We start from the raw sequence: 21,025 nt of genomic DNA, 5'->3' as shown, positions 1-21,025 counted from the left end.
TACATTAGTTCTCTCTTTACTCTTTAGTAAGCACAGGATGGTGAACATAATAGGAAATGTTTGATGTTTGAACATACCCCAATGCCTCAGGATTTGTCAATCTGAAAGTCACTTTAAATTTGCAAAACTGTAGGTATAGAATCAGAGATTGATTAAGCCTAACATATATTGGAACTAGAACTTTCCTTGGAAGTTAGTTTCATCTCCATGTGTGTTGTTGGGTTTTTTAAAAAATAGAATGGGGAGAGGCCAGTTAAGAACCTCTGTAAAATTGGAATTTTCTTTTTAACAAAAACACAAGAGAACAAATCCACTTTTATTCATTTACTTTTCATTGTGTTTCACTCCTTCAGGGGTACAGCATTACAGAGATTCTGTGTCTAATGGCCTTAGCAGGAGGGTTGCTTTGGAATTTAGCACAAACCAGCCATTGTTTCCATGAGCACCAGCTCCCTTTCTCCAGATCACTCTGGTTTTGTTTCGTTTGCACCAGGAGTTACTGTGTTGTTGTTGTTTTTTGGTTTTTTTTTTTTTTTGTACACATTAGCCCATCTCTTGTCTACACAGAATTCCATTTCATCTCAGGCATAAATATCTTCAATTTTGAGAAGAGCTGTGTGCCTCCTCAGGTTCCAGAGACCCTGCCTATAGCTAGAAAAGATGACCTTGGACCACAGCATTGCAGACATATTTGTGGTTATAGGAGTCCTGTTCCCAGCAGGCCTCCCCAGGCTCCAAGATGGTGGAAAGAGAGAAATTGTGTTTTGATACTTTGATTCACTTAGCATTTACTATCTGGCAGGTTCTGTAGTAAGTGTTGAGGATACAAAGACTGACAAGATATTTACCCTGAATTCAACAGGCAACTTGAAGTTTTCTTGTGTTATTGCTATATTATTAGTGTATTTCCATGTATTTGTGCTATCTTAATTTACTAATTTGGAAAGAAGTATGGATAGAAGACACTGGAATTGGAGTAATAGTGGGGAATAAAGAATTTTCTTAGGTGTAAACAAAAAGAAATGTTAACCATTGCTGTCTCTTGCTAATGAGATTATGGGACCAGCTTTTCTCTTTCTTCATACTTTCATGTGCTTTCCAAACTTTTTGAAAAAGTTGTTCCAGAATAAAATAGTTCCAAAATGTTTAAAATTGGAAAATTAATTTATTTTAAAAATATGACAGACAAATGAGATAAAGTACCTAAAGTGCTTAGCACCATGGCTGGTACATAGTATGTGCTTAATAATATTGGCTACATTGTTAATATTATTATAATTATTGCTATAAGTTAGTTTTCTTTGGTTGCGAGGAATGAAGGAAACTGAAGCCAGCTTGAGCAAGAAATAGATAGATAAACAAGGTGGTATCTCAGGGAACCCAAGAACAAAATTACAGCTGTGGCTCAAGAAAGGAATGGAAGTAAGAACTGAAAAGCTATCAGGGTGCAGTCCATTTATCTCTGAATACCTGCTCCATTGTTTGCTTTTTGGAGAGACCTTCCCTTCTTCTTTGCTTTTCAGTTCACATGGCATGCAGACAAGAACCTCCCTTCATCTCCTGAGTGTAGGTTTCCTTCGTCTTAGATTAGCTCAGACTAAACTAGAATTTCTTAGTCTAAATTCCAAAGGACAACAAATTTTTCCTTTTTTCCCATAGCATTTATCATCTAGCATACTAAATAATTTACTTATTTATTATGCTTAATGTTTATTCTTTGCCTCTCCAGGTGCCCATGCCTGGCCTAATCTGCTGGGGCCAGGTGACCAGGGTCATGTTTAAAATGTATCTTTATATGAGCCACTGCTCATGAATTGGGAGACCAGGGGCAATTTCCAGATTAAGGAAGGATCACTGGGTCGTAGACCAGGCATGTCCTCTAAAAAATCTCCACCAAAGCATTGTCTCTGTTGAAGTAGTACAAAGCAGTGTTTTTTATATTTACACACACAGTTCACAGTGTACCCACCAACCTGTTAAAAAACACCTTTCCATTTGCATCAGGATTAATTATTTAAATGTAATTTTCAGGGTTTTGACTTCTTTAACCTTAAAAATACAACATATTATTCACATTTCAATAAATAATAATATAGATTAATAAGTTCAAAATTTATAACACAATGTTTCTTTTTTTTCTCGTTTATGAAATGATACAGAAAACTGTTATCCACAGGAAACTCCATTCCTATGCCTGATCTGTATCCCTGATTCACTCACTGTGAGTGAACAGAACAGACATTCTTTCCCCCTCTATATGGTGTTCCCTTCCTGGGGCACACCACTTACTATGGGGAACAGAAAGGGCATTTGGCAGTATGAGTAAATGAAGAGTCTCATGCAGAGACTCTTTTTGAATATTGACACATGAAGGTGGGGGGTGAGGTAGAAGAGGGTATAGCGGGATGAAGGTGATGGAAAAGAACTTGACTTGGAGTGGTGAACACACAATACAATATACAGACAATGTATTACAGAATTGTATACATCTGAAACCTATATAATTTTATTAACTAAAGTTGCCCCAATACATTCAATTAAAAAAAAAAAAAAAAAAGAATATTGCCCTGGCCACTGTGGCTCAGTTAGCTGGAGTGTCATCCCATAACTGAAAGGTTGAGGGTTTGATTTCTGGTCAAGGCACATGCCTAAGTTGCAGGTTCGATCCCCAGTTGGACACATGTGGGAGGAAGCCAATAGATATTTCTCTCTCACATAGATGTTTCTCTCCCTTCCCCTCTCTTTAAAAGCAATGAAAAAATGTCCTCGGGCAAGGATTGAAAAAGAAAAAAAAAAAAAAAGAATACTAACACATGAAGGAGATCTATCTTTTCAATGTGAAAAGTCTGATTGTATATTCTCCACTGATAGGATGTGACACACCCGAGACCTCATCTAAAGTGGAAGAGAGCCAAATGGCTCACAGACTGTGCCAGAGGTGGAGAAGAAGAAATAGGATCCTGGAGGATGGGTGTAGGTGTCATGGAGGGAGAAGAAAAGAAAGGGAAGGGCTAAAGGGGAGGATGTTTTTTTCTATGCTAAGAGAGGGAGGGATAACCAGGTAGAGCAGCTAAGTGGGCCCAGATGGAAGGACCCCTGCCCATTGAGGGTTGGTGAGGTTGATATGAAAAGAATAGAGGAACCCTTTCAAAACCCTTATTTCCTGTGACTCTGAGTTAAGAGCTATGACATTAACTTGAAGCAATGCACTAGTGTGTTCATTCTGCTAGAATATAAGCTATGTTAAAGCAGGGATCTTTATTTTGTTTGCTGATATATCCCACATGCTTGCAACAATGCCTGGTACCTATAGGCACTCAATAAATATTTGTTCTTTTGAATAAAAGCATCCTATATTATGTGTATAAGCCTGATTGGCTAAGAATATAGTTATTTAATACTGGACTGTACCACTCCTGCCTTCCCTATTCAAGACATAGTTCTGGTGTTTCATTAGATATGAACCAAAACATCTGTCAAGCAAAGTGCATAAAAAGAGAAGGAGATACTTTAAGGACCACAAGCGGTCATATTAGACTTTAACTGCTATTATCTTGGACTCCATCCCAAATATAGAAGAAATTAAGGGCAACAATGGAATAGAATTAGATTTTTTAAGTACTATTAAAAATTTTAACTACGGAATCTGCTGCTCTCTTCTTCTTTCCCTTCCCCAGTATTTATCCAGTCATGTCAGCTCTAAAATGGATTGGCTCAATGTAAGACCTAGGAAGAATAGGAGAGGATCACACACTAACTTAAAAATATTTTAATAAAGATACCATTGATTTAATTAGGCATAACAATATAAAAGCACAAATAAGTAGCTTCTTATTATATTTGAATATGAAACTACAAAGGCAGTATTAAGAGTATTTTATTATTCAGTCAACTGATCTCTTAAGGTTTGAGGATATCACTCTGACTTTTGAAATTCTAAAATGATGGAGTGGAGTTTTGGAAAGTTTTCCAACAAAATTCCTTGGCCTAATGACTTACAAGGTTATTTCAATGAAATAATTATGTTAGTTATGCACCCCTCAACACACAAAGGGATGAGACATGGTCCACAGAAGGCTTGGCTAGAAAAGAATCACCTCTTATTGTGGACACCAAAACCTTTGTTTCTGAGTCGAATGCGTCAATCCTGGCTTTCTTCTCAGGATACATCTTCTCACCAGAGGTCCTTCTTCCTTGCAAATAATATTCTTTGGCTCTTCACACCAGTTTACTAGCTATCTCCAGACATATAGGCAGTGGACAAAACTTGGAGGCTGGGAGCCCATTATCATGATTATAATCATCTTACTACTTGTGCATAGTACTTTATAGTTTAAAAATTAATTTCACATCTAATATCTTGTTCAATGCTATCAACAATCCGATGAGGTAGGCAGAGATGGATTTATGGTGAAGCTAATGAAGTTGAAGTTTTAGCACACCCTGGGAAGGACCTTAGCAGAGTCACACGGTCATAAGCTTTTGTAAAATTTGTAAAAATTTTAACTATGACAGATTAAAACGACTGTCTCTACCCACTCTGACTACCCCTCCTTAGTACTTCCCTCATGTTAGGAGACATTGGAGTGTCCTTAAGGTGTTTTGGGGATCTGGCTGAGGAGAATTTGATACATTCAGTTTGGATTTAGTGGAGTATGTTTATGTAGTTCACAATCATTTTTGTGCATGGTTAAGTTATTGCCAGTTGTCCTAGTGTAGGAATGGCTTCTAGGACTCTCCTCTGGAAAATTGTTAACGAATGTTGACAATGCAAAATATTTAAGGTTTGTCATTGCACAAGAGATCTTCAGATGCCTTGTAATCTTGTACCTCATATACAAAAGAAACTAGATAGGGATGTTTTCCAAATTTGATGATGATCCTAACAATTTAATCATGTTTCTAAAACAAATTTTGGAGCCAAATAAACTTTTCAAAACTAGCAATAAGAAAACAATTGAATAACCGGATTAGAGAAGACTATTTATTCTCTCTATAGAAAATAATATAAAAAAACCACTGTCATATGAAAAGGTGATCAAAAATCACCAAATTTTTGGAAAGTGAGAATATGAAAATATGGAGAGACTCGTTCATTCAGCTATTTAATCCACAAATATTTATTATCTGACTACTATATTTTCAAGAATGATGCTAGGTGCTGGGAATAGAACAGTGAATAGACATAGATAGTCCATGACATTGAGACATTCATAGTCTAAGGTGGAGCAGATCCCTACAAGTTATCATATTGATAATTATCTATTTATTATTAGGATAACTGTGATAAAAGAGGAGTGTAAGGTACTCTGATCACTGACCTAAGTCTGGGTTTTAGGGAGGTCATCTTGGGGGAAAAGGATATGTAAACTGGAGGATTAATTCAGATTAAAGGGGTAAAAAAGAATATTGTACTCAGAGTATGAACAACAGTTTTAGGTGGAACTTCAAAGAACCAAAAGAATGCTAATGTGTAGTAGCTAGCTTGCCACAAGCAGTGAAAAGGTGGTGAATGAGTTCAAAAGATGAGTTTGCCTATCAAAAAGTTCATATAAGTAAAATTGAATATACAACATATATGCTTTTGTATAGGGCTTCTTTAACTGAGCAGAAAGGTTTTGAATTTTATCCACCTTGTTGCATGTATTTGTAGGTGTTTGTTGATGAACATTATTCCATTGTAAGGATATACCACAATTTATTTATCATAGACCTGCAGATGGACATTTGGGTTATTTCCAGGTTTTGGCCATTATAAATAGAGGTGCTATGAACATTCTTATATAAGAGATGTGAGAGTTTTAGTTCAGCATTTCTCCTACCTCACTGTACTGCAGAAGCGAGAATGTGCTCTGTGTTGCACAGAAATTTTTTTAAGTATATTTTATTGATTATATTGTTACAATAGTTCTAAGTTTTTCCCCTTTGCTCCCCTCTGCCAGCACCCCCTCCAGCAACCCCCACACCCCAGTCCCTGCCCATGGGTTGTGCAAATAAGTTCTCCGGTTTCACGCTTTCCTACAGTATTCTTTTTTAAAAAATTAATTAATTAATTTTTTAATAACAATCCCCTACTCTCAGACTTAAGACCCTTTATAATCTTATAAAGGAGAATGGGCAAAGGTCTTGTGCTCTTCTAGCTGCTTCAAGCTGGGCATGTTTGTCGTCCTACCTACCCTTGGGTCCAGAAATCCCTAATAAGAGTGGGGGTGTGGAGGGGAGGGTGGCCTTCCCACATGGGGAAGGATCTTGCAGACTCCAAGTCAGTTGGCTGTGCCCAGACAATGGTGTGCTTGGTTTAACAGGCTGGCATCCTTGTTGTATTCTGGGGACAACAGATTTGGCAACAGGGTTAAAAGGCATCATTCAATCCATAACCACTAGATGACAAAAGGCAGGGATTAATTTTTCAATGTCCCACATTAGGGAAAAAAGGGGCTTCTTTGGAGGAAGGTGTGCCAGGCACATCACACCTGTCCAAAACCTTTTGCCCACTATACTTAGTTTGGGTTGAGGGAAATATTTTAGGTTTCCCCCCTCTCAGACCTTTCTGTCCAAGCCATTAGGATAGAAAAGAGAAACCAGTTTTAAAGTGAAGCCCACAGACCACCCCATACTTCACCAACCCAGTCACTTAGTTCAGCCAAACCATTGAGTGTCAGGAGGCAGCAATGCAGACAGGATTAAGTGAGGCCTATATATACAGACAATCACTCAGATAATGAGATCATAGGCTTATGCCCTTTGAAAACAGAAAACACATGTTAATTTATGCAACATAACCCACAAATCAGTCTCTAAATCTGCATAGAAATTTTAATAAAAGTGCAAAGAACAGTTCAGTACCTACCTGATCCTTTGCTGACCTCATGAAGGTACTTGGCTTCCGGCATCTACAGATAAGAAGAGCTGGGTCAGGTAATTCAACACAGACACAGCAGCTGCCTGGCCTGAGTTCCACATCACCAATATCTGATACATGAACCAGACCTTGAGACAAGAGAATGCTCAGGTAGGAAAGCATTCTTGCTGATGCCTAAAGGTGGGAAACCAATCTTGTCTACACCTTTCAGTCAAAAAAGGAATCTATAACTACCTAAGGGACTCTATCCCCTGCCATATGGCCTTAATCCTACTCCCCCTTGTCCCTTTCCTATTTCCCCAAAACGACTGACCTGATAGCAGTGATCTGTAACTCTAGCTTTACTGTGTAACCCCTGGTACTTTTAGTGTATCTGCACATTCAGCACAAGCAGTTGCAGCATGAAAACAACTGCTATGCTGAGTCCTATTAGGGAAAGTCAACTACTCCCACGTGCATCTTTGTCTGATTATTCCAATTTTTAGTTACTGTATTTGTGATTTTTAAATTGAAGTACAGCACTGTACAAACATGACAGTATTAAGAATATCAGCCTTCAGTAAATGTTTATTTCTGTAGGTAAAAAAAAAAAAAAAGACAGTATTTTGAAGTATTTTTATACTTTTTGTCTAAGAAGAAACATCTTTCTTGCAGGAATTTTCTTTCTAGAGAGGCTTCCTATGGTCTTCATATTTTACTGTACATTCTTTTTTTTCTTCTACATTTCTTCTTTACTTTATACTCTTTAAAAAAAGATTTTATTTATTTTTAGAGAAAGGGGAAAGGGGGGAGAAAGAGAGGGAGAGAAACATTGATGTGTGGTTGCCTCTCCCACACCCCCAACTGAAGACCCAGCCTGCAACCCAGGCATGTGCCGACTGGGAATGAAAGCGGCAACCCTTTGGTTCACAGGCCAGCACTCCACAGAGCCACACCAACCAGGGCTATACTCTTTTTTAATGGCACACTTTGATTACTTTTCAAAAGAGCTTGAAATAAAGCAAAATTCTTCACAGGTAGTAATGGTTCTAAACCCACGTGAATGCTTTTTGGAGCAGAATTTCTGCACCTGGGATAGATCTCTATCCACAGTGGAAGAACCATTAAACTAGAACATTTGGAAGTTGATTCACCACAGTGCATTCCAAAAGGGGACAAATGAGGGAAGCAGCAGGCCTGGCCTCTGGAGCTCATATTCCATGCAAATCATCCACTCTTCCCCTGGACAAGATCTGTCATTACACATTACAGAGACCACCCATTCTTCTCCCAGATGTCCTTTATGTTAATCACATGGTAATTAAACCTACAGGTCTCTACCCAAGGCCTGCGAACCAGCATCCTCCCTTTTGGTCTTTCGTTACATCGATGGAAGCTCGTTGGCTCTCTGGATCTTTACTGATTTCCTCTTATTTTGTCCACATAGCTATTAAGTCCCCAAGTCTTATTGATTTGCTCTGAAAATGGTTTCTCAGCTCTCTCCATCGTCACCGCTGCCATCATATCTGGTTATTATGTCCAAATCTTCATTTCTATTCTGCCAATGTACAGCCCCACAGTTATTCATGTCCTAGGGCTAGCATGACAAAGTGTCACAAATTGGTACTTTGCTTAAAGTAACAGAAATTTATTCTCTTACAGGCCAGAAGTCTCAGATCAAGGGCTTCTGGTTTCCAGTAGGGCTGTGCTCCCTTTGAGGCTCTAAGGAAGAATCCTTCCTTACCTCTTTCTGCTTCCAGTGGTCTCTGGCAATCCTTCGTATTTCTTGGCTTCCAGCTGCATCACTCCAATCTCTGCTTCCATCATCACATAGCCTCTTCCTTGTGTCTATTTCTTCACATGATATTCTTCCCTCTGTGTTATATTATACTTTTTTTTTTTTTGGCTCAGTCAACATCACATCCCAGCCTCTCAGATAATTCATTCTTTTCACACATTTAACCAGTGTTTCTTTTCCCACCATCTTCTCTAACTAGTCTCTAGATTTCTTTCAAATGGATCTTTCTCTGCTACTGGCAGGGTTTTTCCTTTCAGCCTTTCCTTTTTGGCCTTTAACTACCACACTTGAGTATGTACAGTAAATAATGAGAGATTCTTTTTCTGGTAATATCGTGAACTGTTAACTGGGAAAACCTCTCTATAAAACATCTAGACGTGCTGGCTAAAATATAAAAAACATTATTTTAAATGAAGAGCTGAGCCAGCAAAAAGGTAGGTGTAATAGACTGTGTAATGCCACAAATTTCTCCCATCCCAATGTGTACATGCCTTTGCAGTGCGACTTTGTGGCTGCTTATCTCAAAAGATAGTCTATTCCCTCACCCTTTAAACCTGGACTGCCTTGGTATTCTGACACCAACCGATGTGCTACGATATAATATAATTCAAATGCTAACCATTTAGCATTACTGTCAGAATCCACAGGTTAAATGGCAGGATCTCCAACAAGGCTGCTCCACTTCATGTGTCAGCCACAAGTGGAGTCCACCATCCACTTGGACTTCTGACCAGCAAGCTACAAATATGGAGGGCTCCTATGACCCACCCTCAGATTCAGTAGTTCATTAGTATGACTCATGGAATTCAGGAAAGCACCATACCTATAATAACAGTTTTGCTATAAAGGATGTAAGTCTGAGCCAGTTGGAATTTAACCTAAAAAGTGGTCTGGGGTAACATGATCATCTATATAGGAAATCCTAAGGAATCTATAGAGAAGTACTAGTTTTATAACTAATTTCACCAAGCTCTCAGAATATAGGGTCAACACACAAAAATCACTTGTACTTCTTATTAGCAATAAACAATTGGAAATTAAATTTTAAAAATATTATTTACAGCCCTGACTAGTGTGGCTCAGTTGGTTGGGCATCTTCCTGCAAAGTGAAAGAATGCCAGTTCAATTCCTGGTAAGGGCGCATGCTTGGGTTGTGGGTTCAGTCCCTGGATGGGGTGTGTATGAGAGGCAACCAATCGATGTTTCATGTTTCTTTTCTCTCCCGCAATGCTGTTTCTCTTTCTCTCTTCCTCCCCTCCTTCCCCTATCTCTAAAAATAAATAAATAAAATCTTTAAAAAGCATTATTTACAATAGAATAAAAAATCATGCAATACTTAGGGAGAAATTTAACAAAATATGTATAAGACCTGTGCACTGAAAATTATAAAACTCTTCTCAGAGAAATTTAAGAATACCTTAGTAAATAGATATATTATGTTCATAGATCAGAAACTAAATATTGTTAAAATGTTAATTCTCCCTAAATAGATCTATAAATTCAATGTAATACCAGACAAAAATCTCAACATATTTTTGTTTGTAGAAACTGACAACTAGGTTCTAAAATTAACATAGAAATGCGAAGGACCCAGAACAGCTAAAACAATCTTGTAAAGGAAGAACAAAGTTGGAAGAACACATGTGACTTGATTTTGAGATTTAATATAAAGGTACAGTAATTAAAAGAGTATGGTATCAGCATAAGGATAGATGTATTGATCAACAGAACAGACTAAAAAGTCCAAGGATAGACCTACATATATAGTCAATGTTCCAAGGTAATTCAATGGGAGAAAGAATAGTCTTTTCAAAAAATGGTGTTGGAACAGTTGAGTATCCATGAGCAAAACATAAAACTTTATCCTTATCTTAAACCAAATAAAAAATTAATTTGAAATGGAACATAGTCCTAAACCTAAGTTTTTCCAAAAGAAAAGTTACGTTGAGAAAATATTTCTTACATAGGACACAAAAAGCACAACCCATAAGAAAAAGAAATTATGAAATTGAACTTCATAAAAATTAAATGCAATTGCTTTTTGAAAAACACTAAGAAAATGAAAAACCAGCTACATACTGAGAGAAAAAATTTGCAAAATGTGCATCTGATAAAGACTTGTAGCTAGACTATATTAAAACTTCTTACCACTCAAAAAAAGGAGACAAATAGAATAATAAAAAAAAAAGATAGCCTAAAGGTTTGAACTGACAGTTCACAAAAGAAAGTATATGAATGACAACCACATGAACTTATGCTTAACATCATTACTCATTAAGGAAAAGCAAATTAAAATCACAATGACATAGTACTATTACACTAGAATGGCTAAAATTAAAGACTGATAATACCAAGTGTTATTGAGAATGTTGACCAGCTGAACTCTTAGATGTTGCTGGTGGGAGTACAAAATGCTCATTTCAGAAGAGCTCGGCAGTTTCCAAGTGGCCCTTTTCGAAAAGTTTGGCAGTTTCATACAAAGGTAAGCATGTGTCTATCATACAAACCAGGAATTTCACTTCTAGGTATTTACCCAAGAGAAATGACTACAAATGTCTACAGAAAGATTTATATACAAATGTTCATATCAGCTCTATTTATAATCATCAAAAACTGGAAAGAACTTAAATGTCCATCAATTGGGTGAATGGTGAAATTGTGGAATATCAATAAAATGATTAAGTTACTGATATACTTATTAACATTGAAGAACCTAAAGAGGATTATGCTAAATGAAAGGATTAGAAACAAAGAACTACATATTATATGATTCCATTCATATGAAATTCTAAAAGAAGCAAAGTACAGTGACAAAAAGCAAATCAATGGTTGCCTGGGGCCAGGGGTGAGGGAAGATTGACTGCAGGAGGCACAAAGGAACTTTTTGAAGTGGTGGAAAATTTTTTATCTTAATTATGGTGGTGGTTATATAGCTGGTTACATTTATCAAAACTTGTTACAATAGAATAAAAAATCATGCTATACTTTAAGTTGGTGAATTTTATTGTATGTAGGTTATACCTCAGTAAAACGGATTTTAAAAAGTGGTCTGTTGTTAGTATGGGATTTCCAAAAATAAAGTCCAGCTGACCATGAGATTACAACATAAAAATTTCAAAACACAGAGGAAAATGATTAGCTTCCATTAATAAAGAAACCATAATCATCAAAAGGAGAACCTCAAGGATCACAGATAACTAGACTATTAAGTAGAGCTTATAAATTAAGTATATATTAAAATTATAGACAGATAATAAGGAATTGAAAACATTAGAACAAAAACAAGATATTATTGTAAAAACATCAGATCTCTGAAAATAACATTTACCCCACCACAAAAGAGGAAGAGAAGGAGGAGGAGAAGGAGGATTACAAACAGGATTTCTAGAAAAGAAAAAAATGTAGTCATTGTTTAAAATTTTGCACAGATATAACAGATGATTAAACTAGCTAAAGAGAGAGTTAAGGAATTGGAGAATTGATCTAAGGAAAACATATAGACTATAGTATAGGGAGCTAAAGAAGTGAAAAACATGAAAATTTAAGACACTCTCATAGAGCAAGAAGAGCTAATATATTTCTAAATGGTTCAGAGCAGAGAATAGGATAAAATAAAATATGCAACTAGATAATGACTCAGAATTTTCCAGAATCAAAAAGTGACAGTGGGAGGAGGTAAGATGGCGGAGGAGTGAGGAGAGGTTGCGGTTTTAGTCTCCGGAGACCCGTCTGCAGTTTGGTCTAATTGCAGACAGAACATCTCAGTGAGCAGCTGGACATTGGCGGGAGTTGAGCCAAGGCACTGCTGGATTAGAGAAAATCCACCTGGGAACAACCTGTTTAGTGAGGATAGCGGAGAAAAAGGGGACGAAACGGGATTCCTGACTGGGGCGGCTGCCCGAGCTGTGGCGGGAAGCACACAAAGGATTTTTGGCGACCACAGGCTACCCCAGAGAGGAGTCAGGCGGAGAGCGGATCTCTGCCCGCTGGCAGAGACGGGACTCGACCAAGTGGCATTGGCGCTGAAGGACAGGAGACAGCGTGCTACCGGGCAAGTGAGAACATAATTCTCCTTTATATTTTTCTCTAGTGGATGGTGGAGACGGGAGGAAAGTTTGGGTGGGGTAGGCCGTTCTGGAGGAGCCCAGGCGCAGGGGCGCGCTAATCCACTCCTCAACCCTACCATTGGGTCGCGGGGGCGCACATAGGGAAGTGCTCTCATTCACTGGCCCAGGTGCGCGGGGCCGTGAGTCCAGGCGTCCCTCGGACATTCCCCAACGGACATAAGATCAGTGCCCCAACGGGCACAGGGAGGGCCCACTGAACATGCAGAGGACTGTGCACAGACACCCCCAGACAGCTCCCGTGGGCGTAGGGCCCCAGGCCGGAAAGCAGACCACTAGCGCAGGCTCTGTTTGTGCCCGCCCAGACGGGTGAGGGAAGGCGGGCGGCTGCAGCACGGGAACAGCGAGAGGCGGCGACCCACGGACGCTCGATTCCACTGAGCGCAAGTGTCCCTGGCCCTGCCCTAAGAGGCGAGAGACCAACTCCCGGAGCTCGGCTCAGCGGGACTGAGGGCACGGGGCAGCGTGCGAGCGTGAAAGCACCTCAGCCCGGGGTCAGTGGGAGCTCTCTGGCCGCCTGTGCGGGCAGGGTCACCTTGGCGCAAACGGGGAACCGCCGCGGCCCAGCGAAAGAAGGAGCCCATCCCGGGGAAAGCGCTCGGGCCGTCCGCGCGGGCAGGGTCACCTCGGCGCGAACGGGGAACTGCCGCGCCCCAGCGAAAGAAGGAGCCAATCCCGGGGAAAGCGCTCGGGCCGTCCGCGCGGGCAGGGTCACCTCGGCGCGAACGGGGAACTGCCGCGCCCCAGCGAAAGAAGGAGCCAATCCCGGGGAAAGCGCTCGGGCCGTCCGCGCGGGCAGGGTCACCTCGGCGCGAACGGGGAACTGCCGCGCCCCAGCGAAAGAAGGAGCCAATCCCGGGGAAAGCGCTCGGGCCGTCCGCGCGGGCAGGGTCACCTCGGCGCGAACGGGGAACTGCCGCGCCCCAGCGAAAGAAGGAGCCAATCCCGGGGAAAGCGCTCGGGCCGTCCGCGCGGGCAGGGTCACCTCGGCGCGAACGGGGAACTGCCGCGCCCCAGCGAAAGAAGGAGCCAATCCCGGGGAAAGCGCTCGGGCCGCCCGCGCGGACAGAGACACCTTGGCACGAACGGGGAACCACCGCGGCCCGGCAGCAGTGGGCTCCAACCGTGGGGCAAACTCTCGGGCCGTCAGAGCGCGCAGGGGCTTACGCGCAAGGGCACCTCAACTGGCTACAGCGGGCAGCAAGGTAGCGCGCCGCGCCGGCAATTGCGGGCGCGCACCATAGCGGCAACCGGGTGCGCACACCAGTCCGGCAAAAGAACAAGAACCTCTGACCTGCCACACTAGACCAGCTGCGGACCCAGAAAAAGAAGGCAACACACCAAGGCTAAAACGCAGTAAAAACATCGTTTTTTTTTTCTCCAAATTTTTTCTCCCAAATTTTTTCTCCCTTGTTCTTTCTTTCTTCTTAATAATTTCTTTTCTTTCCTTCTTTCTTTATTCTTTTCCTGGGGTTTTTTTTTGGGGGGGGTTTTGGGGGGTATATATATATATATATATATATATATTTTTTTTTTTTTTTGGTTCAATTTTTTTTCTCTCTCTCTTTTATCTTTCTTCTGTATTCTTTCTTTTCTATCTTTCTTTGTTCCTTTCTTGCTAACCTTTTGGGGTTTTTTGGGGGGGGTTGTGGTAAATTTTTTATTTTCTTCTCTTTCTCTCTTTCTTCTTTTCTTTCTCCTATTTTCTTGGGGATTTTTTGGGGGAGTGTTTTTCCTCCACCTCTTCCAATAATAACAAACTTTATCTCTAACGTGTTGCATATAACCTCTCCTTCTCATCCTTTCTCTTTAATAGTGGTTTATTCGTTTGTGTGTCTAGCTTAGCCCCCCTATTACTTTAAATAATACAATATAATTACTATATAAACCCAAATACAATACAATCCCACTTTCTTACTATACTAAGTATTTTTCTATCCTTTTCTTCTATTTTTCTTAACATACAATGTAAATATTACTAACTGGCTTGCACAGTCTCAACTATTATTAATCTATCACCCCCTCTATCAAAAATTATATTTTTCCTCCCCAAAAACAACTCGTATCTATTCTTCTTATAGTATAAAAGCTCAAATCTCTTTACATTTATATTAATACGGGCTAGTTGGCTAACGATAGCAGGATAGAGTGGGGGATACTTTCTGAGGGTGTGGGTCTCCTGCCTGGGCTGTGTGTTTATGTCTTTAACAGCATATCCACAAAAGAACTCAAGACAAAGCAGATAGAGTGACTCTCAACCAAGTAGCCAGAAGGAAGATCCTATCAAAGAACATCTGAAATATAACCGAACAGCATAAACAAACGACATAAAGGGTAACTTAAGACCATCAGGCTCAGGATATCAAAGAGACTGCACCACTGAAACTCCCAGACCTTCGATAAAGAATATTACACCACAAAGGAGGGAAGTCAAAGCAGACTACCCCCCCCAATAAATAAATAGATAAATAAATAAATAAATAAAAACAAAAAGAATCCAACATGGTAAGACGCAAAAATAACCCCTCAATGAAAAGAAAAGAGGAATCCTCAGAAAGAGAGATAGACGAAATAGACATAGCCCAAATGTCAGACATAGAATTCAAAACAATGGTGGTAAAGAAGCTCAATATACTCGACATCCTTAAAATCAACTATGACAACCTTCAAGGAAGTTACCAGCAGCTCCAAGAAAATTACAGGGAACTGGCAGAGAACTACACCAGCATAAAAAAAGACATAGAAATCGTTAACAAGAACCAGGAAGAACTTAAGAATACAATCTCTGAACTGAAAAACACAGTAGAATCAGTCAAAAGCAGACTAAATGAAGCAGAAGATCGGATTAGTGAGTTAGAAGATAATGTAGAGAAAAACTCCCAGACAATACAGCAAAATGAAAAACGATTGAAAAAATATGAACAAGATGTAAGGGAATTACAGGATAGCATTAGGAAAAATAATTTAAGGATCATCGGAATACGAGAGGAAGAAGAAAAGGAACATGGAATTGAAAATCTGATAGGAGAAATAGTGACAGAAAATTTTCCGAACCTGATGAGAGGAAAAGCTATGCAAGTCCAAGAAGCACTGAGAGTTCCAATCAAGAGGAACCCCCAAAAACCCACTCCAAGGCACATCATAGTTAAAATGGCAACATTCCAAGACAAAGAGAGAATCCTAAAAGCAGCAAGAGAAAAGCAGCAAATAACATACAAGGGAGCTCCGATAAGGCTATCAACTGATTTCTCAACAGAAACATTACAAGCCAGAAGGGAATGGTCAAAAATATTTCAAGCAATAAAAAACAAAGGCCTACAACCAAGAATACTCTACCCAGCAAGGCTCTCATTCAAAATAGAAGGTGAAATAAGGAGTTTCTCAGACAAAGGAAGACTGAAAGAATACATCTCCACCAAACCAGCATTGCAAGAGATGCTAAAGGGACTGTTCTAGGAAAAAACAAGAGAGGAGAGGAACAGAGGTACAAAGGGAAATGAATAAATACACGTCAATAATAACCTTAAATGTAAATGGATTAAATGCTCCAATTAAAAGACATAGGGTAACGGAATGGATAAGAAAACAGGACCCACATATTTGCTGTCTACAAGAAACACACCTCAAAACAAAAGATTTACACAGACTGAAAGTAAAGGGATATAAAAAAATATTCCAAGCAAACGGACCGGAAAAAAAAGCCGGGGTAGCAGTTCTCATATCAGACAAAATGGATTTCAAAGCAAGGACAATAAAAAGAGACAAAGAAGGACATTTCATAATACTTAAAGGAACAATCCATCAAGAAGATATGACTTTGATAAACATATATGCACCCAACATAGGAGCACCCAAATACATAAAGCAAATACTAGAAGACCACAAAAAGGATATCAACAACAACACACTCATAGTAGGGGACTTCAACACTCCATTATCAACAATAGACAGATCATCAAAGCAAAGAAACACCAAGGATATACAGGCATTGAACAACACACTAAACCACATGGATCTAACTGATATATATAGAACTTTTCACCCCAAAGAAGCAAAATATACATTCTTTTCAAGTGCACATGGGACATTTTCAAAGATAGACCACATGATAGGTCACAAAACAAGCCTCAACAAATTCAAGAAAATTGAAATCATATCAAGCATCTTTTCAGATCACAATGCCTTGAAACTAGAAATCAACCTCAGAGGAAAAAATCAAAGACACCCAAACTCATGGAGATTGAATAACATGCTATTAAATAATGAATGGGCTAATAATGACATCAAAGAAGCAATCAAGAAATTTCTAGAAACTAATGATAATGAGCACACAACAACCCAAAACCTGTGGGACACAGCAAAAGCAGTCCTGAGAGGGAAGTTTATAGCAATACAGGCATATCTGAAAAGGCTAGAAGAATCTCAAATAAAAAACCTAACCACAATTCTACAAGAACTAGAACAACAACAACAAACAAAGCCTAGGGCAAGAAGAAGGAATGAAATCATCAAGATCAGAGCAGAACTAAATGACATAGAGACTAAACAAACAATCCAAAAGATCAACGAAACTAGGAGCTGGTTCTTCGAAAAAATCAACAAAATCGACAAGCCTCTAGCCAGTCTAATCAAGAAAAAAAGAGAGAAGACACAAATAAACAAAATCAGAAATGAAAGAGGAGAAATCACGACTGATACCTCAGAAATACAAATGATAGTTAGAAATTACTTCAGACAACTGTATGACAAGAAATTTGACAATCTAGAAGAAATGGACAAATTTCTAGAAACATACAACCTTCCAAAACTGAATCAAGAAGAAGTGGAAAGTCTCAACAGACCAATAACAAAGAAGGAAATTGAAACAGTAATCCAAAATCTCCCGGCACACAAAAGCCCTGGACCGGATGGCTTCACAGGCGAATTCTACAAAACATTCAGGGAAGAACTAACTCCTATCCTCCTCAAACTGTTCCAAAAAATCCAAGAAGAAGGGAAAATCCCAAACTCTTTCTATGAAGCCAGTATTATCCTAATCCCCAAACCAGGTCAAGACACAACAAAGAAAGAAAACTACAGGCCAATATCACTGATGAACATCGATGCTAAAATCCTCAATAAAATATTGGCAAACAGGATCCAGCAACACATCAAAAAGATCATACATCATGATCAAGTGGGCTTCATTCCAGGGATGCAAGGATGGTTTAATATTCGCAAATCAATAAATATAATACATCACCTAAACAGAATGAAAGACAAAAATCACATGATCATATCAATAGATGCAGAAAAAGCATTTGATAAAGTTCAACACCCATTTATGATGAAAACACTCAGCAAAATGGGAATAAAGGGAGCATATCTTAACATAATTAAGGCTATATATGAGAAGCCTGAGGCCAACATCATACTCAATGGACAAAAACTGAAAGCATTCCCCCTGAACTCAGGAACGAGACAAGGTTGTCCACTCTCTCCACTCCTTTTCAACATAGTGTTGGAAGTGCTAGCCACAGCAATCAGACAAGAAAAAGAAATAAAAGGAATCCAAATTGGGAAAGAGGAAGTGAAACTTTCATTATATGCAGATGATATGATAGTATACCTAGAAAATCCTATAAACTCCACTAAAAGACTACTCAATATAATAAGTGAATTTGGCAAAATCGCAGGGTACAAAATAAATATACAGAAATCCAAGGCATTTCTGTACACCAACAATAAAATAGCAGAGACAGAGACAAAAAAGAAAATACCATTTACTATAGCAACAAGAAAAATAAAGTACCTAGGAGTAAACTTAACCAAAGAGATAAAAGACCTGTACTCTGAAAATTACATAACATTGAAGAAAGAAATTAAGGAAGAAACAAATAAATGGAAGCAAATACCATGTTCTTGGATGGGAAGAATCAACATCATCAAAATGGCCATACTACCCAAAGCAATTTACAAATTCAATGCAATCCCTATTAAAATACCAATGACATATTTCACAGACCTAGAACAAATACTCCATAAATTCATATGGAACCAAAAAAGACCCCGAATAGCAAAAGCAATCTTGAGACAGAAGAACACAGCAGGAGGAATCACAACACCAGATATCAAACAATACTACAAAGCCACTGTCATCAAAACAGTATGGTACTGGCATAAGAACAGACATATAGATCAGTGGAACAGAATAGAGAGTCCAGAAATAAACCCAGGCCTCTATGGTCAACTAATCTTTGATAAAGGAGGAAGGAACATAAAATGGAGTGAGAAGAGCCTCTTTAACAAATGGTGCTGGGAGAACTGGATAGGGACCTGCAAAAAAATGAAACTAGACCACCAACTTACACCACACACGAGAATAAACTCAAGATGGATCAAAGACTTAAATGTAAGCCGTGACACCATAAAAGTCCTAGAGGAAAACATAGGCAAGAAAATATCAGATATCTCACGTAACAATCTCTTCACGGATACATCTCCTAAAGCAAGAGAAATAAAGGAAAAAATAAATAAATGGGATTACATCAAACTGAAGAGTTTCTGCTCAGCAAAAGAAAACAACAGCAAATTGAAAAGGAAACCAACCATATGGGAAAACATATTTGCCAATGACATCACAGACAGGGGACTGATATCCAAAATATATAAAGAGCTGATACGACTCAACATCAAGAAAACAAACAACCCAATTAAAAAATGGGCAAGGGACCTGAACAAACACTTCTCCGAAGAGGACATACAGAAGGTCCATAGACACATGAAAAAATGCTCAACATCATTAGCCATCAGGGAGATGCAAATAAAAACCACAATGAGATACCACCTTACACCAGTCAGAATGGCCATCATCAACAAATCAACAAGCAACAAGTGCTGGCGAGGATGTGGAGAAACGGGAACCCTACTGCACTGTTGGTGGGAATGCAGACTGGTGCAACCACTATGGAGAACAGTATGGAATTACCTCAAAAGATTAAAAATGGAACTGCCTTTTGAACCAGCGACTCCACTACTAGGATTATACCCGAAGAATCTTGAAACACCAATTCAAAAGAACTTATGCACCCCTATGTTCATAGCAGCACTGTTTACAATAGCTAAGTGCTGGAAACAACCTAAGTGCCCATCTGTAGATGAGTGGATCAAAAAACTGTGGTACATTTACACAATGGAATACTATGTAGCAGAAAGAAAGAAGGAACTCCTACCATTTGCAACAACATGGATGGAACTAGAGAGAATTATGCTTAGTGAAATAAGCCAGGCAAAGAAAGAAAAATACCATATGATATCACCTAATACAGGAAACTAAAGAACAACACAGACAAAGGAACTAAATAGAACAAAAAGCAGAGTAGCAGTCAATAGGGGGGAGGGGAGAGGGAGAGAAGGGGGATAAGTAAGGGAAGGGTTTAATTAAAGAGCCTGTATGAAGGACTCATGGACATGGACAGCGGGGAGGGATATGATTGCGGGAGAGGGGGTGGGCTGGGTGGGGGAGAGAAAGGGGACAACTGTAATTGAAAAACCAAAATAAAAAAAAAAAAAAAAAATAAATGATAGCTTTGCTGAATAGAGTAAAAAAAAAAAAAAAAAAAAAAGTGACAGTGAACAGACATTTTAATATGTCTTTCAAGATCTCAAATGACAATCCCTCTTAAGCTTCTTAAATTTTTTTCTGTCATCACTCCTCCAACTTTCCACTTCACTTATTAACTAGGATAAACAAACAATACAAGAGGAAGGGCAGCTTGCTTGTGGAAGCAGCAGGATATTGTTAGTGTGATCAGTTTCAAATCAGTGTTTCCCTTTGAACCCTGAACATTGTGCATGCTGTTTCCTCTGCCTGAAATATAATGTTTTATTGATGTGCTACTACACTGGTGACTTTTTTTTTTTTTAATTCCAGTTAAACAGCTGGAGCCTCCATTTTGTGGTTAAGGGACAGTTTATTTTCTTTCAAGAGTTTCTTTACTCATGAAACATCCAATAACCCTGGGGGTGGGGGGGTGGGGTTTGCTCAGGCCTAAGAACAATGGCCTCAAAGAAACCAGAGAACCTGTTTTATTTGCTCTTTATGGGTTGCTGGGTCAGCCATGGACAGACCCTGACCACTGAGATTTCCAGGGAACTTTGGGGGCTAAAGCCTTGGAGCTGAGGGTCTGGTACCATTGCCTTCACTACCTCTCTAACCACTACTGTGAGTCAGCAGGAAGACATTGGAGGCTCACTGCAGTGTTTGGGCATGTGCCCAAGAAT

General features: G+C 39.3%; 1 pseudogene; it reads right to left on the bottom strand.

Moving 5' to 3' along the window:
* Positions 1-349: 349 nt before the first annotated feature.
* LOC150020210 (large ribosomal subunit protein eL33 pseudogene) lies at positions 350-788 on the bottom strand (annotated as a pseudogene).
* Between the last annotated feature and the right edge of the window lie 20,237 nt (positions 789-21,025).

The sequence above is a fragment of the Furipterus horrens genome, unplaced genomic scaffold (genome assembly GCF_987537825.1).
Source record: "Furipterus horrens unplaced genomic scaffold, mFurHor1.1.pri manual_scaffold_2, whole genome shotgun sequence".
Lineage (NCBI taxonomy): Eukaryota > Metazoa > Chordata > Mammalia > Chiroptera > Furipteridae > Furipterus > Furipterus horrens.
The sequence above is the reverse complement of the archived record's forward strand: the minus strand, read 5'-3'. Positions and strand labels throughout refer to the sequence as shown.